This window comes from Nerophis ophidion, linkage group LG06 (assembly GCF_033978795.1).
Source record: "Nerophis ophidion isolate RoL-2023_Sa linkage group LG06, RoL_Noph_v1.0, whole genome shotgun sequence".
NCBI classification, from domain to species: domain Eukaryota; kingdom Metazoa; phylum Chordata; class Actinopteri; order Syngnathiformes; family Syngnathidae; genus Nerophis; species Nerophis ophidion.
Window position 1 is genome coordinate 21,101,550 of NC_084616.1, and position 26,334 is coordinate 21,127,883.

The following is a 26,334-nucleotide window of genomic DNA, read 5'->3' on the forward strand; positions in this document are numbered from 1 at the left end:
ATATATATATATATATATATATATATATATGTATATATATGTATGAAATACTTGACATTCAGTGAATTCTAGCTATATATATTTATTTTATTATATATAAATAAAAGAAATAGTTGAATTTCCGACGGCACCTATCAAATACACAGTAATAAAAACACAGTTGTTCTACTAACTGTACTGTGCTTGCTGGTTACTAAAAAACAACAACACCACTTACCTTTCACTATTTGAGTAACATGTGTACTGCCATTTGCGTACTGGTGAGCAATCTCCGAATCCGGGAACATCCTTCACGGATTTGTTGTAGACATCCGCAAATGAGAACGGGATGTTGCTTCCAGCTATCAGCATAGCCATCTTTGTCTCAGCATAAGACACACCATCGGGTCTCCATTTTGCGAGGTGGCCCATAATACTGGGTTGTGAACAATGAGGTTACTCATCAGTTACTCAGTACTTGAGTAGTTTTTTCACAACATACTTTTTACTTTTACTTAAGTAAATATTTGGGTAACTACTCCTTACTTTTACTTGAGTAATACATCTCTAAAGTAACAGTACTCTTACTTGAGTACAATTTCTGGCTACTCTACCCACCTCTGCATACGATGCAGTAAAGTTCTGTCTGTATTCATGTAAAATCTAACCATTTCCACACCTTTGTTGCGAGTGACGTCACGACATTTTGCGGGCAAACAGGCGCATTTGTAGTGGACCGCTGTTGTGATTGTCCATGCCAACAAAGCAAGCATGCCTGAAAGAAAGCACTCAAGTAAGGCTCCACTTTTCAAAATGTGCTAGCTCAACGCTTATGTGCAAACCCCAAAACCAGTGAAGTTTGCACGTTGTGAAAATGGTAAATGAAAACAGAATACAATGATTTGCAAATCCTTTTCAACTTATATTGAATAGACTGCAAGGACAAGATATTTAACGTTCAAACTGGAAAACTGAATTTTTTTGTACATATTAGCTCATTTGGAATTTGATGCATGCAACATGTTTCCAAAAAGCTGGCACAAGTGGCAATAAATACTGATAAAGTTGAGGAATGCTCATCAAACACTTATTTGGAACATCCCACAGATGAACAGGCTAATTGGGAACAGGTGGGTGCCATGATTGGGTATAAAAGCAGCTTCCATGAAATGCTCAGTCATTCACAAACAAGGATGGGACGAGGGTCCCCACTTTGTGAACATATGCCTAAGCAAAGTGTTTAGGAACAACATTTCTCAACCAGCTATTGGAAGGAATTAGGGATTTCACCATTTATGGGCCGTAATATAATCAAAAGGTTCAGACAATCTGGAGAAATCATGGTCACATATTTGCTGCTAAGTGAATCTGCCATTTTATGTCACCATATAACATATAAGACTAAAATGTGAAAACCACGCAAATCTCCTAATTTACTATAACTAGTGTATGGAGAGTCATATTGTTGACACAAGAATAAGAAGTATGGAGTGAAATTATTGCCAGAAACTAAAAAAAAAAAAGGTTTAACAAACTCAAAAAAATGTTTTTACAAACTCAAAAAAGAAAATTATGAAACTTGAACAAATGTTTTACAAACTCAAAAATATGTTTCACAAACACACTAAAAGATTTGCAGATAGAAAAACAATTGTCTTGGCGCAATCTTTGTTTATCACGCGCAGGAACTGTCATTCACACCCTTCAACGGCAGATGGTGCTGCTGAGTCACTTTAAGGCTGTTGGAGCACCTGACTTATGACAAAGACGAAAAAGAAAATGAAGAAAAAAAGTTAAAAAAATAATAATAGAAAAAAAAAGGAAAAATAGAAAGGAAGCAAAAGAAGGAGGAAGAAGAACATCCATCCATTTTATACCGCGTATTCCCTTTTGGGGTCGCTGGCGCCTATCTCAGCGACAATCGGGCGGAAGGCGGGGTACACCCTGGACAAGTCGCCACCTCATCGCAGGGCCAACACAGAGACAGACAACATTCACACTCACATTCACACACTAGCGCCAATTTAGCTTTGCCAATCAACCTATCCCCAGGTGCATGTCTTTGGAAGTGGGAGGAAGCCAGAGTACCCGGAGGGAACCCACGCATTCACGGGGAGAACATGCAAACTCCACACAGAAAGATCCTGAGCCTGGATTTGAACCCAGGACTGCAGGACCTTCGTATTGTGAGGCAGACGCACTAACCCCTCTTCCACCGTGAAGCCAGGAAGAAGAACAATGAATAGAAAAAGAAAAAGAGAAAGTAGAAGAAAAAGAAAAAAGAGAAAGTAAAGGAAAAAGAAAAAGAGAAAAAAGAAAAGGAAAAAGAAAAAAAGAAGGAGAAGAGGGAAAGGAAGAAGATGAAGAGGACGAAGTAGAAGGAAGAAGAATAAGTAAAACAAAAAATTGAAAAAAAAAGGAAGAGGAAGGAGAAGATGAAGAAGAAGAATTACAAGAAGTAGAAAGAAGAAAAAGAAGTAGAATGAAAAAGTTAAAAAAAAATAGGGAAAGGAAGAAGAAGATGAAGAAGAATTAGAGGAAGTAGAAAGAAGAAGAACAAGAAGTAGAATGAAAAACTAACAAAGGGAAGGGAAGCAGAAGATGAAGAAGTAGTACTAGAGTAAGTAGGAAGAAGAAAGGGGAAAAGAAGAATAAGAAGAAGAAGAAAAAGAAAAAGAAGAAGAAGTAAGGGAGAGGAAAAATCAGAAGAAGAGGAAGAAGAAAATTAAGTAGAAGGAAGAAGAAGAAAAGAAGAAGAAGAAGAAAGGGAGAGGAAAAATAAGAAGAAAATGAAGTAGAAGGAAGAAGAAGAAGAAGGAGCAGCTTGTGAAACATGTTTGTGAGTTTGTGCAACATTTTTGAGTTTATTAAACATTTTTTGTTTGTGAAACATTGATTTTGTAATAAAACAGATTTTGTAAAAAACTGTTTGTAAGTTTGTGAAACTTATTTTGAGTTTGTAAAAAAAATGTGAGTATGTGAAACATTTTTTTTGAGTTTGTGAAACATTTTCATAAGTTTGTGAAACATTTTCATAAGTTCGTGAAAAATGTTTGAGTTTGTGAAACATTCTTGAGTTTGTAAAAATGTTTTGAGTTTGTGAAACATGTTTTTTTAAGTTTGTGAAACTTTTTTTGTAGTTTCTGAAACATTTTTGAGTTTGTGAAACATTTTTCAGTTTGTGAAACTTATTTTGACATTGTAAAAAAAAGGTGAGTTTGTGAAACATTTTATTTTGAGTTTGTGAAATGCTTTTTAGTTTGTGAAACATTTTTGAGTTTGTGAAACATTGAGTTTGTGAAACATTTTTGAGTTCGTAAAAAAAAAGTGAAACAATTTTGATTTTGCGAAACATTTTTTTAGTTTGTGAAACACTTTTTGGAGTTTTTGAAACATTTTTGGGTTTGTGAAAAGTATTTTGATTTTTGGATTTTTTTTTTTAATTGAGTTTGTAAAACTTTTTTAGTTTGTGAAACATTTTTGAGTTGGTGAAACATATGAGTTGGTGAAACATATGAGTTGGTGAAACATATGAGTTGGTGAAACATATGAGTTGGTGAAACATATGAGTTGGTGAAACATATGAGTTGGTGAAACATATGAGTTGGTGAAACATATGAGTTGGTGAAACATATGAGTTGGTGAAACATATGAGTTGGTGAAACATATGAGTTGGTGAAACATATGAGTTGGTGAAACATATGAGTTGGTGAAACATATGAGTTGGTGAAACATTTGAGTTTTTTTGTTTTTTTAAATTGAGTTTTGAAAACAATTTTAGTTTGTGAAATATTTATTTTAGATTGTGAAACATTTTTGAATTAGTGAAACTTTGAGTTTTTGAAACATTCTTGATTTTGTGAAACTTTTTTGAGTTTGTGTAACTTATTTAGAGTTTATAAAAAATTGAGTTTGTGGAACATTTATTTTTAGTTTGTGAAACATTTTTGAATTTGTGAAATATTTTTGTGTTAGTGAAACATTGAGTTTGTAAAATATTTTTGAGTTTGTGAAACATTTTTTTTAGTTTGTGAAACTTTTTTGAGTTGGTGAAACTTTTTTTGATTTTGTAAAAAAAAATGTGACCATGTGAAACATTTTTGAGTTTGTGAAACTTATTTTGAGTTTGCAAAAAAAATTGAGTATGTGAAACATTTTTGAGTTTATGAAACATTTTTTTGAGTTTGTGAAACAGTTTTGAGTTTGTGAAACTTTTTTTTTTTTTAAGTTTGTGAAACTTTAGTTTGTGAAACATTTTTGAGTTTGTAAAAAAAAAAAATTAGTTTGTGAAACTTTGTTTTTAGTTTGTGAAAGTTTTTTGAGTTGGTGAAACATTTGAGTTTGTGAAACATTTTTTTGAGTTTGTGAAACAGTTTTGAGTTTGTGAAACATTTTTCAGATAGTGAAACATTGTGTTGAGTGTGTGAAATTTTAGCAGTCATTTCCCTCCATAAAGCAATATGCATGTGCGTAAGTGGTTGTTGTTCTTCTGAAGTATGCTCTAACCACAAGTTAACTGATAAGAGGAAACTAGTCATGGTCACAAAATTCCCAGTGGCAATAAAACAAGACCTGTTCATTTTCTTACCTTGGTCAGAGAAGTGTCCATCATGCATGGCCTGGTCAGCGTCAAAGAGAAGTGTGACTGATACATCACCTTCCTGCGGGGAAAACACCAAAATAAGCATTTACTGAAAGCTTTTTTTAACAATTCTGTTTTATTTTTTATTCACTCGAACATCAAAGCGCACAATCCTGCAATGCAAACAATGATGGTGCATAACCTGGAAAAAAAGGAAGTTGGAGGCATGAACAAAGGTGAACAAAGTTCTGCAAACCAGTGACTAAGCGGCAGATGACAGGATCACAAAGCAAAAAGCTTCCCTTTCTCGTCAAAAAGGGTTTGTGCTTTTTTTTGCCACTTGAGCGTTCATTCAGGACACCGCTGCGCCATGATGGCCATTCAGCGGGAAAGGAAAGCCTAAAACAGCTGCGGGCCATGACCGCACTGAGCATGTGCCAAGCAGACAAACACTTAACACACGTAACAGCACACAAACCGATACTCGCTTATAGGACAGGGGTGTCCTAACTTTGTCCACTAAGGGCCGCACACTGATATTTATTTTCTAAACCAATACAAAATATACTTGTTTTTTTAACCTTTAGGGCTTCCCTGTAGTTTGGTCCCTTAAACCACTAGATTAACTTCAGAACTATCTTATTTGTTATGTTTTTTGTTTGTTTTATGCCTTTTTGTCAACAAAAACTTCGTTTTTACTATGGCAAACGAGAAATATGCAAGATTTTCCCTCAAAAAAGTGGAATATTTTATGGGGAGTAATTGGAACCTTCAATATTTTGATAATTCATAACACCATTGATTTTGATTCATTATTATTTTTTGAGCAATGTCAGTTTAAAAAAAAAATACACTAAAATTCTTGGGATATAAAAGGTCCCCACTCAGAGAAGTGTTAAAAATAAGTCATTCATGGGATATATATATATATATATATATATATATATATATATGCCAGGGGTCGGCAACCTTTACCACTCAAAGAGCCATTTTGACCCGTTTCACATAATAAAGGAGACAATGGGAGCCGCAACCATTCTCGCGAATATCTGCTGATGGTCACCCTGATAACAATAAAAAGGGCGTACTATGAAGCCATTGCTTTTGACGCCTTCTACAACATGTACAAACAGCTTGCCAGCCCCGTGATACATTGTTTGAAGCTTCCGCATATACACGTGCACGACTGCAAGGCATAGTTGTTCAACAGCCATACAGTTTACACTGAAGGCTGTGACAGATATAAACAACTTTAACACTCTTATTAATATGTGCCACACTGTGAACCCACACCAAACAAGAATGACAAATACATTTCGGGAGAACATCCTTCACAGTAAAACAACACAAACGCAACATAACAATTACCCGGAATCCCACGCATCCATGAAACTTCCTGGCTATATTATACAACCCGCTAGCACCAAACCCCGCCCCCCACATACCCCTCCGTGTGTCGGTTGAGGTGGGAGGGGTTTGGTGTGGGTTCACAGTGTGGTGCATATTTGTATCACATGATGTTTCCACCCCCATGCTTCACAGTAAGTGTGGTCTTCTTGGGATGCAACTCAGTATTGTTCTTCCTCCAAACACGATGAGTTGGGTTTATACCAAAATGGATACATGGATGATGCAGCAGAGGACTGGGAAAATGTCATGTGGTCAGATGAAACCAAAATAGAACTTTTTGGTATAAACTCAACTCGTCGTGTTTGGAGGAAGAAGAAGACTGAGTTGCATCCCAAGAACACCATACCTACTGTGAAGCATGGGGGTAGAAACATCACGCTTCGGGGCTGTTTTTCTGCTAAGGGGACAGGACGATTGATCCGTGTTCAGGAAAAAAATGAATGGGGCCGTGTACCGTGAGATTTTGAGCCAAAACCTACTTCCATCAGTGAGAGCTTTGAATTGTTGACCAAATACTTATTTTCCACCGTAATTTACAAATAAATTCATTAAAAATCCTATAATGTGAATTTCTGGATTTTTTTTTCCACATTCTGTCTCTCACAGTTGAAGTGTACCTATGATGAAAATTACAGACCTCTGTCATCATTTTAAGTGGGAGAACTTGCACAATCGGTGGCTGACTAAATACTTTTTTGCCCCACTGTAGGTCCTTATTATCATTGCACAAGTACAATGAAACTTTGTTTTCAGCACTAACCTATTCAAGATTAGACAAACAAACAGTGTACAGGGTGACATAACAGGAACGGTGATGGGTCGCCACAAGGTGCCCCGTAAAAGATGGGGAAAAAAGGTCAACGCTGGGGGAGGAGGAGTAAAAAAATACAATCCAGACTGGGCTCCTAAGAGGGCCCAGTCTGGAGGGGGAAAAAAACTCTGTAGCAAAGCACAGACAACATACATCTCGAGATATCTAGCAACAAAGGGGAGGGGGTAATGGTAGCAGGCCGCAGCTCCTCTGGCGCTGCCCAGATGTCTATCACCCCTAAGGGACTCGCGTATGTCACAGCCCCTGTGCGTCATCTGTTGCTGGCAAACAATTGTATTGTTTTTAGCAGTCAAGCTGGGCAACGGACGGATCAAAAAATGAGAAACATTTCTGATGAAAATAGAACATTAAATGCTTCATGGACAGATTAATTTGCTTTCATTGATGACGAGGTTGTTCTTTTCCCTTTTTAAGTCAAATGAAATTTCCTGCAGTTGTATGTCTTCTTAATATTGGCGAGACTTGATTTTTTTTTTCAAACTCATTAATAAGGGAAGGACCGGTGTATTTTCTTTCGAATGTTCAAAAAAATTTGGTGATTTGCTTATACCCAGAAATAAAATGGGAATCGTTGTCGAGTGTTTGATTTCATAAATTCTATAGCATACAGTTGTGATCAAAATTATTCAACCCCCACACAATTGTGGTGTTTTAGCAAGTTGGACATTTATTCCGTATTTTGTTTATAGTCATATCAAATAAAGATGCATTAAATAGACAAATGCAACTTAAATTCAACATTATATTTTGTAACATATAAAACAGTGTCATTTCTCTTAATATCTCATTGACAAAATTATTCAACCCCTTGAAGATCATAACTCTTAAGAACAGAATTTGAATAAGGTCTTTTCAATCAGGTGTTGAAAACACCTGTAGATGTGATTAGAACCATAACGAGCAACAATTAAACTGATTGAAAAAGACTGACGCTCAGCTCCTTGTAGATGGTCAATAGTGTATTTGCAACATGGTGAAGTCCAGGGAGTGGTCAAAGAAGTCAAGAGAGGAGGTAATTTCTCTTCATGAGAAAGGATATGGATATAAGAAAATAGCAAAGACATTACACATTCCAAGAGACACAGTTGGGAGCATAATTTGCAAGTTTAAAGCTAAAGGCACAGTGGAAACACTACCTGGGCGTGGTAAAAAGAGGGATGCTGTGTGCAACTGCTGTCCGGTATTTGAAGCGTACAGTGGTGAAAAACCCCCGGGTAACAGCTGAGGAACTACAACAGGACATTGCAGAGGGGGGAACGCAGGTTTCGTCCCAGACAATAAGGCGCACACTACGAGATGATGGCCTCCATGCCAGAACTCCCAGGCGCACCACACTTCTGACTACCAGGCACAAGAAAAATAAACTCCAGTATGCCAAAAATCATCTGGACAAACCCCAAAGGTTTTGGGAAACTGTTCTATGGAGTAATGAGACAAAACTGGAACTCTTTGGGCCTATGAATCAACGTTATGTCTGGAGGAGAAAAAAATGAAGCTTACAAAGAGAAGAACACCTTCCTACTGTTAAGTATGGTGGGGGGTCAATCATGCTCTGGGGCTGTTTCTCTGCCTCAGGTACCGGGAATCTCCAGCGCGTTCAAGGCATTATGAATTATATTTCCTAGCAGGATATATTAGCTGCAAATGTCATGAAGTCAGTGACGAAGCTGAGGCTTGGGAGACGTTGGACCTTCCAACAGGACGACGATCCCAAGCATACCTCCAAATCAACATCAGAGTGGTTGCAGAAGAAGGGCTGGAAGACTCTGGAGTGGCCTTCACAGTCGCCAGACCTAAATCTTACAGAAAAGCTTGAAGAAGGCAGTTGCAGCACGCAAGCCCAAGAATATAAATGAACTGGAGGCCTTTGCCCAAGAGGAATGGGCTAAAATACCTGTAGATGGTTGCAAGAAGCTTGTGTCCGGTTATGTATCACGTTTGAAGGATGTAATTACTGCCAAAGGGTGTTCTACTAAGTACTAAAGATGCATGTAACTAGGGGGTTGAATCATTTTGTCAATGATATATTAAGAAAAATGTCCTTTTTTGGTATTTTGTAAAATACAGTGTTACAATAAAATGTGTTTATTTAATGCATTTTTATTTGATTTGACTATAAACAAAATACGGAATAAATGTCCAACTTGCTAAAACACCAAAATTGTTTGGGGGTTGAATAATTTTGATCACACCTGTACGTGTTGTGACGCTTAGCTGGCATCGTGGTGTGGTTGTGTTCTCTCGTTGATGCAATGCGGAATGGACACAGCGTGAAGGTAAGGATGATGATTTATTTAACTATAAAAACGGTCTAGGAACAGAAATAACTTGCATGAAGGCACTGCAAACAAAACCAACAGAAAGCGCTAGCATATGAGCTAGGGTCAAACAACAGAATAGCGTGGAAGCTAAAGTACACAAAAGTCTTCAATCAATCAATGTTTATTTATATAGCCCTAAATCACAAATGTCTCAAAGGACTGTACAAACCACTACGACTACGACATCCTCGGAAGAACCCACAGAAGGGCAAGGAAAACTCACACCCAGTGGGACGCCAGTGACAATGATGACTATGAGAACCTTGGAGAGGACCTCAAATGTGCCCCCCCCCCCCCCCCCCCCCTCTAGGGGACCGAAAGCAATGGATGTCGAGTGGGTCTAACATGATACCGTGAAAGTTCAATCCATAGTGGCTCCAACACAGCCGCGAGAGTTCAGTTCAAAGCGGATCCAAGACAGCAGCGAGAGTCCCGTCCACAGGAAACCATCCCAAGCGGAGGCGGATCAGCATCGTAGAGATGTACCCAACCGATACACAGGCGAGCAGTCCATCCTGGGTCCCGACTCTGGACAGCCATCACTTCATCCATGGTCATCACAAGGGAGGGGGAGACAAGGGAGGGTGAGACAGAGGAGAAAAAGAAAAGAAGCGGCAGATCAACTGGTCTAAAAAGGAGGTCTATTTAAAGGCTAGAGTATACAAATGAGTTATAAGGTGAGACTTAAATGCTTCTACTGAGGTAGCATCTCAAACTGTTGCTGGGAGGGCATTCCAGAGTACTGGAGCCCAAACGGAAAACGCTCTATAGCCCGCAGACTTTTTTGGGGCTTTAGGAATCACTAATAAGCCGGAGTCTTTTGAACGCAGATTTTTTGCCGGGACATATGGTACAATACAACCGGCAAGATAGGATGGAGCTAGACCGTGTAGTATTTTATACGTAAGTAGTAAAACCTTAAAGTCACATCTTAAGTGCACAGGAAGCCAGTGCAAGTGAGCCAGTACAGGCGTAATGTGATCAAACTTTCTTGTTCTTGTCAAAAGTCTAGCAGCCGCATTTTGTACCAACTGTAATCTTTTAATGCTAGACATGGGGAGACCCCAAAATAATACGTTACAGTAGTCGAGGCGAGACGTAACAAACGCATGGATAATGATCTCAGCGTCTTTAATGGACAAAATGGAGCGAATTTTAGCGATATTATGGAGATGACAGAAGGCCGTTTTAGTTACGCTTTTAATGTGTGACTTAAAGGAGAGAGTTTGAGTCACAATGCGGGAATAGCGACGTCACATGTTGCATGGAAGCAAATGAGAATCCGAGACCGAATGAAAAACAAGGGCAGGCTTAAAAAGAAGGGATAATCAAAAAGCAGATGAGTGTGAAAAACCAAAGGCAGGTGACACAAAGTGTTACTATGACAACGGAAACAAAACAGGAAGTGCCACCAGGAACTAAGGAGTCAAATACTACAAGGATGTGATACAAAACAGCATAAAACCAGAATATGCCATGATCCGAGTAGCAGATCATGACACGTGTAACGAAACTATAAGTGGTGTTATCGTCATTTTACGAATCGAACAGAGTTTGCGGCTCTAGTTAGGTTTTATTTGGGGGAGGGGGGGAATGGGCTCAAATGGCTCTTTGTATGCTGACGGTTGCCGACCCCTGATGGAGGGTGTTGTTGAGTAAAAAGTAACGCCCCCAAAACATTGCTGGTAGTCGCACAGAGCCAGCCTTGTGGAAGTACTGTACTCCATAGAAAAAGATTTGGTTCACTTGAAAAATGGGAGTTCAAGATACCTGTTGTGAAAACAGGTGTGGGGCTGCCAGTTATTTCCCTAAACAAGCAAACAGGACTAGACCAGCGACTCAAATGACAAGTCACATCCTCACAATGTCCATTTGCCTGCATTTGAATACGACCTTTTTACAAACCCTGTTTCCATATGAGTTGGGAAATTGTGTTAGATGTAAATATAAACGGAATACAATTATTTGCAAATTTTCAACCCATATTCAGTTGAATATGCTACAAAGACAACACATTTAATGTTCAACCTGATAAAAAAATTTTTTTTGCAAATAATCATTAACTTTAGAATTTCATGCCAGCATCACGTGACAAAGAAATTGGGAAAGGTGGCAATAAATACTGATAAAGTTGAGGAATGCTCATCAAACACTTATTTGGAACATCCCACAGGTGTGCAGGCTAATTGGGAACAGGTGGGTGCTATGATTGGGTATAAAAACAGCTTCCCAAAAAATGCTCAGTCTTTCACAAGAAAGGATGGGGTGAGGTACACCCCTTTGTCCACAACTGTGTGAGCAAATAGTCTAACAGTTTAAGAACCTTTCGTAAAGTACAATTGCAAGAAATTTAGGGATTTCAAAATCTACGGTCCATAATATCATCAAAAGGTTCAGAGAATCTAGAGAAATCACTCCACATAAGCGGCATGGCGCCGGAAACCAACATTGACTGACCGTCACCTTCGATCCCTCAGACGACACTACATCAAAAACCGACATCAATCTCTAAAGGATATCACCACATGGGCTCAGGAACACTTCAGAAAACCCCAGCGGAGACCCCGGACTGTTGAACGACTGAAGCTCTACATAAAACAAGAATGGGAAATAATTCCACTTTCAAAGCTTCAACAATTAGTTTCCATCCATCCATCCATTAATTTTCTACCGCTTATTCTCTTTGGGGTCGCTGGTGCCTATCTCAGCTACAGTCGGGCAGAAGGCGGGGTACACCCTGGACAAGTCGCCACCTCATCGCAGGGCAAACACAGATAGACAGACAACATTCACTTTCAGTTCCCAAACATTTGAGTGTTGTTAAAAGAAAAAGGTGATGTAACACAGTGGTGAACATGCCCTTTCCCAACTACTTTGGCACATGTTGCAGCCATGAAATCCTAAGTTAATTATTATTTGCAAAAAAAGATTAAGTTTATAAGTTTGAACATCAAATATCTTGTCTTTGTAGTGCATTCAATTGAATATGGGTTGAAAAGGCTTTGCAAATCATTGTATTCTGTTTTTATTTACCTCTAACACAATTTCCCAACTCAAATGGGAACGGGTTTTGTAAATCCCTTTCATTATGCAACATGTAAAAATTAGGAAATGAAAGAATATTTACAGGCCACTGGGTTCACCCGACACGAGGAAAGTCTTCTGCCCTCTGGTGAATGGAAGCTCCACTGACGCAGCAGCATTTGACTGAACAGGAACAAAAACAGACAAGCGATTCAAAAGCAGAAGTAAGATTTTGATTTATGGTTTGTGACTCATCTTTAACACATTTACTTTTTTGTTGTCATTTCCCTCTATGATTGTGAATGTACGATATTTAAAATTGTACCACTAATATGGTTATGCTGACGGTCCTAGTCTGTTTGGAACATGCACACAATACGACATCATTACAGTTCCTCATGTCTGAAAAGGAGTAGGAGGAAGCAAAGCTTATGTAAGCCGACCCATTCCCGAACTAATGTGTTACTGCTTATTCTGTAAGGCAGAGGTCGGGAACCTTTTTGGCTGAGAGAGCCATGAAAGCCAAATATTTTAAAACGTATTTCCCTGAGAGCCATATCATATTTTTTTAACACTGAATACAACTAAATGCGTGTTTTTTTTAACTAAAACTAACATTTTTAGAATAGAAGTTATTTCTTGAACAGGTGCAATAGAAAATGGTTGTGTCACAGTTATTTGGTGACGAACCTCAAGATGCAGAGATGGAGGCAGGCATGGAAGGAGAAAACATGATTTAATTAAATACTAAGACAAAATCAAAACCAAAAGGGTACAAACACAAAGCGCGCACGAGGCGGATAATCAAACAAAAGGAGCTAGCCTGGGAGCTAGAAAATAACGAACAAGAGCTTAGCGTGGAAGCTAACGGGTAGCGAACAGGCAAACAGAAGTCATACTTGTATAATGAAAAATAAAACAGAAGCAGGGATCAAAAAACAGTAAGCTACAAACATCAACTGAATATATCTTACCGCTACGCTGCAAAGACTAGGTACGACACGACAGGAGCGCTAACACATCACAAGCGCGACTAGACGTGACATCAACAAGACAATACAATGATCCAGCCATGACTGGAGGAACAAAGCAAGTAAAATAGGAGCTGGCTGATTGACATCAGGTGTGACCAGATGCCAATCAGCCGCAGCTGAGTGAAAACAGGACACAGGGAGACAAACAGGAAGCTGAACCAAAATAAGAGCACTAGACAGGAACTAAGGACAGGAAATACTAAACACACAGAGGAGAAACTAAAACACAAACAAACTGTCAGTGGCAACTGACAGGTTGGATGGATTAATATGATTGAGAATGTTTTATATTTTGAAAGTTATATTTAACATCGTGATTAACTTACTGAATTATTCATTACTTATCTAGTTAAGCAATGTCAGCTAAGATTTATCTGAGAGCCAGATGCAGTCATCAAAAGAGCCACATCTGGCTCTAGAGCCATAGGTTCCCTACCCCTGCTGTAAGGCAACAGTGAATAGATAAGTCAAGCAATACATAAATAAACAGACAAATCAGTAAGTCGATCAATAATAAATACCTGAATAAAGTTCTCATAAAAAACGTTTAAGTAATTTATGGTTGACCGAATGCAGCTGAGATAGGCCCCCGCGACCCCAAAAGGGACAAGCGGTAGGAAATGGATGGAAAGATGTATTGAGATGAATAAGATAGTATAATTCTTTTAACAAGATTCAAAATATAATAATAATGATTCTTTGAGGGTTTTTTCCCCCCAAATTGGATCATATTATTACATTGTTCATTAATCCATTCCATAATTTAATTCCACATACATGCTAAGGGTTTTAAGCAGGAATCTCAAATATGCGGCCCGCGGGCCGCAATTGACCCGCGAGAAGTCTTTTTGCGGCCCACACCTTAATGTGAAAATTTAGTGTTGGTGTGGCCCGCGAGTTTTACGTGAATGGGGCTTTACGGCGTCATACCTGTATACCCTCGATTTTTCCGGGAGACTCCCAATTTTCAGTGCCCCTCCAGGGGTAATCATTCTTCCGAACTTCACCCAAACAACAATATTAAGGGGATACCGTGGAGGCACTGCCTTTGGAGTCTTCTACAACCTGTACGAACAGCGTGCCAGCCTAGCCTCATGTTGTATTTGTCTTCTGTAAACGCAGTAAGCGACTGCAAGACATAGTTTATTGATTGATTGATTGAACCTTTTATTAGTGGATTGCACAGTTCAGTACATATTCCGTACAATTGATCACTAAATGGTAACACCCGAATAAGTTTTTCAACTTGTTTAAGCCGGGCTACAATATACAACCCCCTAGAGATGCGCAGATAGGCAATTATTTCATCCGCATCACCAAAGTCGTCATCCACCCGCCGTCCACCCGAACCAACATTTTATCAGGACCGTACCCGCCCGCCAACCGCCCGCTGAAATACATCAGAGGTTGTCCGCCTTTAACACTCACAGAGCTATTTAAACCTGTTTCACAGAGAAATTAAGACAATTGGAGCCGCTAACGTTCCCGCGACTATCCAATAGCGTTCATCCTGATGCCAAGAATATGGGCGTGCTGTGAAGCCATTGCCTTAGACGCCTTCAACAATTTGTACGAACCGATTGTTGGTCCGGCAACATGTTGTGTGCAGCTTCCGCAACTACACGCACAAGATTGAAAGGCATACTGGGTGATACAGAGTACACTGATGGTTGTTATATAAACAACTTTAACACTTACTAATATGTGTCACGCTGTAAAGCCACACCCAACAAGATTGACAAACACGTTTTGGGAGAACATCCTCACAGTAACACAACATAAACGCAACACAACAAATACCCATAATCCTTTGTATCCATGATACAACCTGAATATATTTTACACCCCCGCGCCCCCAACCCCGCCCAACTTGGGGTTGGGGGGGGTTTGCTGCTAGCGGGGTGTATAAAATAGTCAGGAATTGTCATGAATCAAAGGATTATGGGTATTTGTTGTGTTGCGTTTATGTTGTGTTACTGTGAGGATTTCCTCCCGAAATGTGTTTGTCGTTCTTAATTGGTGTGGCTTTACAGCGTGGCGCATATTACTAAGAGTGTTAAAATTGTTTATATCACAACCAATAGTGTACTCTGTGTCACCCAGTATGCCTTGCAGTCGTGTGCGCGTTGCCGCGGAAGCCATACACAACATGATGCTGGACTGACAAGCAGATCGTACATGTTGTAGTAGGCGACAAAGCCAATGGCTTCATACCCTAATACTTATTATCTGGGTGACTGCCGGCAGTCATTCAGGATAATAATAGCGTCTCTTATTGTCTTCTTCGTTTTATGACACGAGTCTTAAATGGCACTTTCAATGGCAAAGGATACCGATCCCAGAACCATGTATATCAAATATTTCCGGATGGTTCAACCGCCACCCGCCCGAATCTAATTAAAATCTATTTTTTCGTCATGTCAACCACCCGACCCGCGGTTTAACCGCGGACTCCGCGGATGAGACCGCAAACCGCGCATCTCTACAACCCCCCAACCCGGCCCCCTATTGTAGCCCGGAAGAGTTAGGGCTGCATTGGATTCTGGGTATTTGCTCTGTTGTGTTTATGTTGTGTTACGGTGTGGATGTTCTCCCAAAATGTGTTTGTCAATCTTGTTTGGTGTGGGTTCACAGTGTGGCGCATATTTGTAACAGTGATACAGTTGTTTATACAGCCACCCTCAGTGTGACCTGTATAGCTGTCGATCAAGTATGTCATGCAGTCACTTCCGTGGGTCTGTAGAAGCCTCATATAATGTGACTGGGCCAGCACAGTGTTTGTATGGGAGGAAAAGCAGACGAGACGGCAGGTTGTAGAGGACGCTAAATGCAGTGCCATCACGGCAAGCCCTTAATATAGTTGGCCGAGTGAAAACCGGGAGAATGATTGCCCCGGGAGGGTGTCTGATATTCGGGTGTTTCCCAGAAAGATTGCGAGAGTTGGCAAGTATGTTGCTAGGGCGGGAAAGCCATTCAAAGGTGAATTCATTAAAAAGTGCATGTTAGATTTTTTTTAAGAAATCTTTTCTTGCGGCCCAGCCTCACCCAGTTTCTGCATCCAGTGGCCCCCAGGTACATTGAGTTTGAGATCCCTGGTTTTAAAGGGGAACATTATCACCAAACCTATGCCAGCGTCAATATATACCTTGATGTTGCAGAAAAAAGACCATGTATTTTTTTAACCGATTTCCGAACTCTAAATGGGTGAATTTTGGCAAATTAAACGCCTTTCTGTTTATCGCTCTTTTAGCGATGACGTCAGAACGTGACGTCACCGAGGTAACACACCTGCCATATTAATTTTCACATTACAAACACCGGGTCTCAGCTCTGTTATTTTCCATTTTTTCGACTATTTTTTGGAACCTTGGAGACATCATGCCTCGTCGGTGTGTTGTCTGAGGGTGTAACAACACTAACAGGGAGGGATTCAAGTTGCACCACTGGCAAGATATCTGCCGCCAGACCCCCATTGAATGTACCAGAGTGTTTTCACATTTGACCGGCGATGCTAAGACAGACATGGCACAGAGATGTATGGATAACCTGCAGATGCATTTGCAACGATTAAGTCAACGAAATCACAAAGGTGAGTTTTGTTGATGTTGTTGACTTATGTGCTAATCAGACATATTTGGTCACGGCATGACTGCCAGCTAATCGATGCTAACATGCTACGCTAATCGATGCTAACATGCTATTTACGCTAGCTGTATGTAAATTTGAAACTAGATACCCACATTTAATGCGAAACAAACACTTACCAATCGACGGATTTAAGTTACTCTAGTGTCACAAGATGCGAAAGTCCTGATCGTTTGGTCCGCACATTTTACCGGCGATGCTGATAAGGCAGCCATGCTATGGGCCACTTCATTAGGTACACCCACGCTATGGCCGAATAGCGTCAATAGCTATTCGCTCAATAGCTTCAATTTCTTCTTCAATTTCGTTTTCGCTATCTGCCTCTATACTCCGACCATCTGTTTCAATACATGCGTAATCTGTTGAATCCCTTAAACCGCTGAAATCCGAGTCTGATTCCGAGCTAATGTCGCTATATCTTACTGTGGTAACCGCCATGTTGTTTGTATTGGCAGCCCTGTATGACGTCACAGGGAAATGGATAGTGGTTTCGAAGATAGCGAAAATAATGCACTTTAAAGCTTTCTTTAGGGATATTGCGGGCCCGGTAAAATTTTGAAAAAAACTTCAAAAAATACAACAAGCCACTCGGAACTGATTTTTATTGTTTTAAACCCTTTTGAAATTGTGATAATGTTCCGCTTTAAGTGTTGTACGTGCATACAAATGTTGTAAGTTACCCTATTTTTCGGACTATAAGTCGCAGTTTTTTCCATACTTTGGCCAGGGGTGCGACTTATACTCAGGAGCGACTTATGTGTGAAATTATTAACACATTACCGTAAAATATCAAATAATATTATTTAGCTCATTCACGTAACAGACTAGACGTATAAGATTTCATGAGATTTATCGATTAGGAGTGACAGATTGTTTGGTAAACGTATAGCATGTTCTATATGTTATAGTTATTTGAATGACTCTTACCATAATATGTTACGTTAACATACCAGGCACCTTCTCGGTTGGTTATTTATGCCTCATATAACGTACACTTATTCAGCCTGTTGTTCACTATTCTCTATTTATTTTAAATTGCCTTTCAAATGTCTATTCTTGGTGTTGGGTTTTATCAAATAAATTTCCCCAAAAAATGCGACTTATACTCCCGTGCGACTTATATATGTTTTTTTCCTTATTTATGTCACACCGCGGTGAGGGGTGTCTTGTTTTGGGTTTTTTGTCTTATGGTTTTAATTTGAAAAGTAACTCTCCTCTCGTTTCAGGTCACTTGCCCTTCCTTTTGTGTCATCAGTCTGATGTCATCCCTGTTCTCTGATTGTTTCCAGCTGTTCCCTATTACCTTCATGTGTTTATAAGCTCACTCCTTCCTTTGTTCTGTGCCAGATTGTCTCTTTTTTTCGTGCTCTCTAGCGTCCATTTCTTTGTCCATGCCTTGCCTTGTCCTGTGCCTTTGTCCCTTGATCCTGAACCCCTTTATGAATATTTTGAGTTTTCCTTTTCTCCTCCTCAGCAGAGTGATTTTGATTATTTAGTTATTCAGCCGCAGTGGTAAGTTTCAGTTAAGTTTTTCATTCATTCCTCAACTTTTTGAGTGACTATTTTTGTTAAATACTTTATTAGATTAGTTAGTGTAGAATTTTTCATAGATGTTGTTTTGGTCCTCCTGTTGGAGCGCTTTTATTTAAATACTGTTTATAGTTCGTCTTTACTTTTGTGTTTTCCTCCGTTCGGAGTGTTTTTCGGTTGTTCCTTCTTTTTCTGGAACCTTTTCGCCGCGTAGTTTATTTTTGTGATCATAGATGTTTTTTTCTTGACTCGGGAGGTAAAAGGAAATTGTCAAAATAAAAGCCTCTCTAAAGTCCCAAATCTGCATCTGAGTCCAAATCCTTTCATCAAAGCCTGACATTACAATCTGGCCAGAATGGACCCAGCAGATTTATCCACGGTCATGCACGATCAGGAAGCCCGCCTGTCACGCCAAGAGGAGTTTCAGAAGGCGATGGCCGAACATATGAGTCGCCTTACTTCCCAGATACAGGAGATGGTCTTGCGACTTCCGCAACCCACCGCATCGGCTCCCGTACCTGCTCCTGCACCACCTACCTCATCCGCCGGAGCCGGAAGTAAAATGGTCACCTCCAGCTCACTATTCAGGTGAATAGGAACAATGCAAAGCTTTCTTGATAGATTGTTCAATTCATTTTGAATTCACTCCTCACGCCTTCCCCACGGAGCGAGCGAAAATCGCTTTTATGATCTCCCATCTGACGGGGAGAGCCAAGGCCTGGGCTTCCGCCGAGTGGGGCCGGAACTCGGCTATTTGCAGCTCCCTCACAGACTTCCACACTGCCCTGAAAATGACTTTTGATCCGGTCACAGACGATCGGGAGAAAGCATAGGAGCTAAGCAGACTGAGGCAAGGACGAGACTCTGTGTGTGATTATCAATCAATCAATCAATCAATGTTTACTTATATAACCCTAGATCACTAGGGTCTCAAAGGGCTGCACAAACCACTACGACATCCTCGGTAGGCCCACATAAGGGCAAGGAAAACTCACACCCAGTGGGACGTCGGTGACAATGATGACTATGAGAACCTTGGAGAGGAGGGAAGCAATGGATGTCGAGCGGGTCCAACATGATACTGTGAAAGTTCAATCCATAATGGATCCAACACAGTCGCAAGAGTCCAGTCCAAAGCGAATCCAACACAGCAGCGAGAGTCCCGTTCACAGCGGAGCCAGCAGGAAACCATCCCAAGCGGAGGCGGACCAGCAGCGCAGAGATGTCCCCAGCCGATACACAGGAAAGCAGTACATGGCCACCGGATCGGACCGGACCCCCTCCACAAGGGAGAGTGGGACATAGAAGAAAAAGAAAAGAAACGGCAGATCAACTGGTCTAAAAAGGGAGTCTATTTAAAGGCTAGAGTATACAAATGAGTTTTAAGGTGAGACTTAAATGCTTCTACTGAGGTGGCATCTCGAACTGTTACCGGGAGGGCATTCCAGAGTACTGGAGCCCGAACGGAAAACGCTCTATAGCCCGCAGACTTTTTTGGGCTTTGGGAATCACTAATAAGCCGGAGTCCTTTGAACACAGATTTCTTGCCGGAACATATGGTACAATACAATCGGCAAGATAGGATGGAGCTAGACCGTGTAGTATTTTATACGTAAGTAGTAAAACCTTAGAGTCACATCTTAAGTGCACAGGAAGCCAGTGCAGGTGAGCCAGTACAGGCGTAATGTGATCAAACTTTCTTGTTCTTGTCAAAAGTCTAGCAGCCGCATTTTGTACCAACTGTAATCTTTTAATGCTAGACATGGGGAGACCCGAAAATAATACGTTACAGTAGTCGAGGCGAGACGTAACAAACGCATGGATAATGATCTCAGCGTCTTTAGTGGACAGAATGGAGCGAATTTTAGCGATATTACGGAGATGAAAGAAGGCCGTTTTAATAACGCTTTTAATGTGTGCCTCAAAGGAGAGAGTTGGGTCAAAGATAATACCCAGATTCTTTACCGTTTCGCCATCCGATTCCGCACGCTATCGGCGGAGAGCGGGTGGAACTCAGTGGCCCTTTATGACACTTTTTTAAAGGGACTGGCCACACCAATTCAGGATTTACTAATTCTATTAGATTTACCTGCCGGATTGGACAAGCCTATCGCGCTCGCCATCCGCACCGACAACAGGCTCACCCAACTGAAGCGACATCGGAGCGTCAAGCCCACAGCTACGGGAGGAGCATCACACTCCCAGACACAGCACGGACCGGCTTCCTACCCCGCGTTCCCCGTGGCGAGTCATCCCATCCCCCTGGATGAAGGTGATGATCCCATGCAGTTGGGGAGAGCACGGCTGACTCAGGAGGAGCGCCAGAGATGACAGCTGGAAGGGCGGTGTTTTTACTGCGGGGAGCTGGGCCACCTCGTCGCCAGCTGTCCGGTTAAACGACCAATAAGAGTGAGTCAACTAACTGCTTCCACTCCCATTACGCGTACCCTCACAAAAATCAAGGTAAAACATCACACTGTCACAGACATTGGGGCACTCATTGACTCAGGGGCAGATGAGAGTTTAATGGACTGGGGTCTGGCTGCTAAATTAGGTATAAAGTCTGAGCTATTAGCTCGACCCATTAGAGCTAGAGGTCTTGATGGTAAGGAACTGTTCATTATTACCCACATCACAGAACCAATCAGTATATGCATAAAGGACGAAAAGATTTCCTTGTATCTGTTCAAAACCTCTTTGCACACTGTGATTTTGGGACAACCGTGGCTTTTTCACCACAACCCCCAGATAGACTGGAGATCAGGTGAAATCAAAACATGGGGAAGGACTGTGTTAATAAGTGTCTCACCAGTGCTACCCGAAATAAGGTGGTAGCACAACTTAATTTGTTTTCTACAAACCCCGCCACAGAATCCGAATACCCGGACTTGAATTTGGTACCAACCTGTTACCACCAGCTACAAGAGGTCTTCAGCAATACCAAGGCCATGTCTCTTCCCCCACACCGCCCATATGACTGCGCCATTAATCTGATCCCAGGATCCAACATTCCCAAAGGTCGCCTATACTCAGTTTCTGGTCCTGAGAGGGCAGCCATGAAGGAGTACCTCACAGACTCCTTAAGAGCGGGCCTAATCCGCCCCTCCTCATCACCGGCAGGGGCTGGATTCTTCTTCGTGGACAAGAAAGATGGAACCCTGAGACCATGCATCGACTACAGCCCACTGAACAACATCACCATAAAAAACCGGTACCCTCTCCCTCTAATGAACTCTGTGTTTGACCAACTCCAGCAAGCCAAGGTATTTACTAAACTTGACCTTCGTAATGCCTATCATCTCATCCGCATAAGGGAGGGGGATGAGTGGAAGACTGGTTTTAACACTCCCAGTGGACACTATGAGTATCTAGTTATGCCATTTGGACTCACCAATGCACCTGCTGTATTTCAAGCCATGATAAATGATGTGCTAAGGGACTTCCTAGACCATTTTGTATTTGTGTACCTTGATGACATTTTAATTTATTCTACAGACATTGAGATTCACAAGGTCCACATGTCCAAGGTCCTTAAAAGGCTACTGGAGAACCAGCTATTTGTCAAAGCCGAAAAGAGTGAGTTTCAAGCCAACACTAACTCCTTCTTGGGGTTTATCGTAGCTCCTGGAGGAGTTAAGATGGACCTGGCTAAAGTTAGCGCCGTAGCCGACTGGGCTACTCCTGATAGCCGGAAGAGGCTTCAACAGTTCTTGGGGTTTGCTAATTTTTACTGAAGATTCATCAGAGATTTTAGCAAAATAGCTGCCCCTCTGCATGCTCTCACTTCCACCCAGGTGCAGTTCCGCTGGTCTCCAGAGGCCGAAAGGGCGTTCCAAAACCTCAAGCATCGCTTCACTTCAGCTGCCATCCTCACTATGCCAGACCCCCAACGCCAGTTTGTGGTGGAGGTGGATGCCTCCGGCGAAGGAATCGGAGCCATCCTCTCCCAACGCTCGGAGAAGGATGGTAAAATGCATCCCTGCGCCTTCCTCTCAAAACGCTTATCTAAGGCTGAGAGGAATTATGATGTCGGGAACCGTGAGCTGTTGGCGGTCAAGATCGCTCTGGAGGAGTGGAGGTACTGGCTAGAGGGGGCCGGTTTCCCGTTCATTGTCTGGACTGACCATAAAAATCTTGAGTATATCAAAAAAGCTAAGAGACTAAATTCTCGCCAGGCCAGGTGGGCGCTCTTTTTCAACCGCTTCTCTTTTTCTCTCTCATATAGGCCGGGGTCCCGAAACGTCAACCCAGACGCCCTGTCTCGAATGTTTGACCCCGAGCCTGTTGCCAAGGAACCTGAAACTATCCTTCCACTTACCCGTGTGGTTGGAGTAGTCACCTGGCAAATAGAAGATGAGGTAAAGCAGGCAAATGGTGGAGTCCCGCCACCTAGTGGGTGCCCAGATAAATCGCTTGTTTGTCCCAGTTGAATTGCGCCCACAGGTGATCCACTGGGCTCACACCTCCCTGCTTTCATGCAACCTGGGAGTTTGGAGAACGATGTTCGCCATCTCTCGGCGGTTTTGGTGGCCATCCATGGAGCCGGAGGTACGGGAGTACGTGGAGGCATGTTCGGTCTGCGCCCTGAACAAGACGTCCTTTGGATCACGTATGGGCCTATTGCAGCCCCTACTCATTCCCTCCAGACCTTGGTCTGACATCTCCATGGACTTCGTCACAGGGCTCCCGGTCTCCCAAGGTAACACCACCGTCCTCACAGTGGTCGACCGTTTCACCAAAATGGTGGGATTCATCGCCTTGCCTAAGCTGCCCTCCGCCAAGGAGACAGCTGAAATCATGATAAACAATGTTTTTAAAATTCACGGCTGCCCTAAAGACATTGTCTCCGACCGGGGGCCCCAGTTTGTATCACGTTTTTGGAAGGAGTTCTACAGGCTCATCGGAGCTAAGGCCAGTCTGACCTCAGGTTATCACCCGGAGGCCAACGGCCAGACCGAACGCCTCAATCAACAACTGGAAAACTGCCTCCGGTGCCTGGTGTCCCAAAATCCCCCTACATGGAGCAAACACCTGGTCTGGGTTGAGTATGCGCACAATTCGTTACCTACATCTGCCACAGGGTTTTGTCCTTATAAATGTGCATATGGTTTTCAACCTCCAGTCTTTCCAGACAATGAGCTGGAAGTGTCGGTCCCCTCGGCACATGCCATGGTCCGACGCTGCAGACGCATCTGTGCAGCAGCTCGTCAGGTGCTGGTCCAGCAAGGAGACAGAGTTTAGAAGGCAACAGATCGCAAGAGGCGACCCGCCCCTACATATCAGCCCGGGCAGAAAGTATGGCTCTCAGCCAAGGACATGCATCTCAAAGTTCCCCCAAAGAAACTAGCACCACGATTTGTAGGTCCATACCCCATTACCAAGATAATCGGGCCCTCAGCAGTACGACTCCGTCTGCCTAGGTCCCTGCGTGTTCACCCAACCTTCCACGTCAGTCGAGTAAAACCTGTCAAAGAGAGCCCACTGGTTCCAACCACCACGTCCCCTCCACCACCCGAGATGATTGAGGGCGGCCCTGTCTACAAGGTCAAGAAGTTGTCAGCTGTTCGCAGTCGGGGTCGGGGAAGACAGTACTTGGTAGACTGGGAGGGGTACGGGCCGGAGGAGAGACAGTGGGTGCCGGCTCGTTATATCATGGACTCCACCCTCATTGAAGACTTCCATAGGGACTATTCTGGACAATCTGGGCCGTCAGGAGTCGACCCTAGAAGGGGGGGAACTGTCACACCGCGGTGAGGAATGTCTTGTTTTGGGTTTTTTTGTCTTATGGTTTTAATTTGAAAAGTAACTTTCCTCTCGTTTCAGGTCACTTGCCCTTCCTTTTTTGTGTCATCAGTCTGACGTCATCCCTGTTCTCTGATTGTTTCCAGCTGTTCCCTATTACCTTCATGTGTTTATAAGCTCACTGCTTCCTTTGTTCTGTGCCAGATTGTCTCATTTATTCGTGCTCTCTAGCGTCCATGTCTTTGTCCATGCCTTGCCTTGTCTTGTGCCTTTGTCCCTTGATCCTAAACCCCTTTATGAATATTTTGAGTTGTCCTTTTTCCTCCTCAGCAGAGTGATTTTGATTATTTAGTTATTCAGCCGCAGTGGTAAGTTTCAGTTAAGTTTTTCATTCATTCCTCAACTTTTTGAGTGACTATTTTTGTTAAATACTTTGTTAGATTAGTTAGTGTAGAATTTTTAATAGATGTTGTTTTGGTCCTCCTGTTGGAGCGCTTTTTGTTAAATACTGTTTATAGTTTGTTTTTACTTTTGTGTTTTCCTCCGTTCGGAGTGATTTTCGGTTGTTCCTTCTTTTTCTGGAACCTTTTCGCCGCGTAGTTTATTTTTCTGATTATAGATGTTTTTTCTTGACTCGGGAGGTAAAAGAAAATTGTCAAAATAAAAGCCTGTCTAAAGTCCCAAATCTGCATCTGAGTCCAAATCCTTTTATCAAAGCCTGACAATTTATTATGCATTTTCGGCAGGTGCGACTTATACCTCGGAGCGACTTATACTCGTAAAAATACGGTACATTTCTCTTTTAAGGTTATATTTCCCCTCTTTTGTTGAGGTTATAGTTTGCTTTGTGCATCTTTTTAGCCGTTTAATGCATCAAATCGCTGTAATTTTAATATTTTGGGTTCAATAAACAAAGTGTTTGTATGTTTACAACATACAACATTATGTATTGTTCCAACTGGCCTTTTTTTGTAACAAGGTTTCCAAATGAAGTGTACTCTTGTAGTTATTTCTCCATATTTCTGCACAATAACTCAGATATAAAGTGATTTTTGGTCGAAAAGATGGCGGCGCCCGGACGGGCTGCAACATTGCGGAGCTCCTGCTAAAGATGGAACATTTCGCAGAAATACCGGACAATTCTACAAACTTTATGGCTGGCTCACATCGTGGTCACTCCGTGATCACGTACGACCGCCAGACACTTCTGGATGTGGACACATCGGGTCGTTTTGGACTGATAGACGCGTGCGTGTTAAACATGCTAACTAGCATGGGAATACGTCGGCGGCTACATCCAGCGGCTTGTGAAGCAGGGGAGTCTAGTAGCAGCGGGGGCCGTCTATGGAGCAGACGCCAGCGGTGTGATCGGAAACGCGGATGTCGAGCGGGGCTAAAAACAAAGCAGAAGGCTAATCACCACAGAACACCACTTTCCTCCATCCCGAAGACGGATTTAGATGGAAAATGCGAGACTACTGGTCTGGGTAAGGAGTCAGTTAAATTAGAACAAGTTTTTTCTGCTTTGAGTGTTTCAGAGTTGGACATGTGTTTTACTGAGGTGGCTAACTATGATGCGTGCAGTTTATCAAAGCAACAAACAAACAATCGGAAAATCCCCGTTACTGAGGTGGCTAACTATGATGCGTGCAGTTTATCAAAGCAACAATCAAACAATCGGAAAATCCCCGTTACTGAGGTGGCTAACCATGATGCGTACAGTTTATCAAAGCAACAATCAAACAATCGGAAAATTCCTGTCGTATCAATTCCTAGATATGGTCGTAATTATACTGAATGCACTGGGCATAATAAACACAACATTATCAATATTGCTACTACGGATAATTTGATCAAAAATTCCCTGAAACAGCCCACTACCTATAATATAGGTTTTTTAAACATAAGATCATTGTCTCCCAAAACGTTATTAGTTAATGATATTATCAGAGACAACAATCTTAACGTCATCGGTCTCAGCGAAACCTGGCTTAAACCAAACGACTTTTTTGCGCTAAATGAGGCATGTCCTCCTAACTTTACACATGCGCATATTGCCCGTCCGCTTAAAAGGGGTGGGGGGGTCGCACTAATATACAACGAAAACTTTAACCTTAGTCCTAACATAAATAATAAATATAAATCGTTTGAGGTGCTTACTATGAGGTCTGTCACACCGCTGCCTCTACACCTGGCTGTTATCTACCGCCCCCCAGGGCCCTATTCGGACTTTAT

General features: G+C 41.9%; 1 long non-coding RNA gene across 4 annotated transcripts in view; it reads right to left on the reverse strand.

Annotated features, from left to right (window-relative positions):
* LOC133553903 (uncharacterized) overlaps nt 1-26,334 on the reverse strand; it is a 211,532-nt gene that overhangs the window by 173,692 nt on the left and 11,506 nt on the right. For all 4 annotated transcript variants that reach the window (XR_009807003.1, XR_009807002.1, XR_009807001.1 and 1 more), the window contains exons 2-3: nt 12,252-12,331; nt 4,568-4,640 (exon numbers count right to left, since the gene is read on the reverse strand). This is a non-coding gene — a long non-coding RNA (uncharacterized LOC133553903). The remainder of the gene's footprint in view (nt 1-4,567; nt 4,641-12,251; nt 12,332-26,334) is intronic.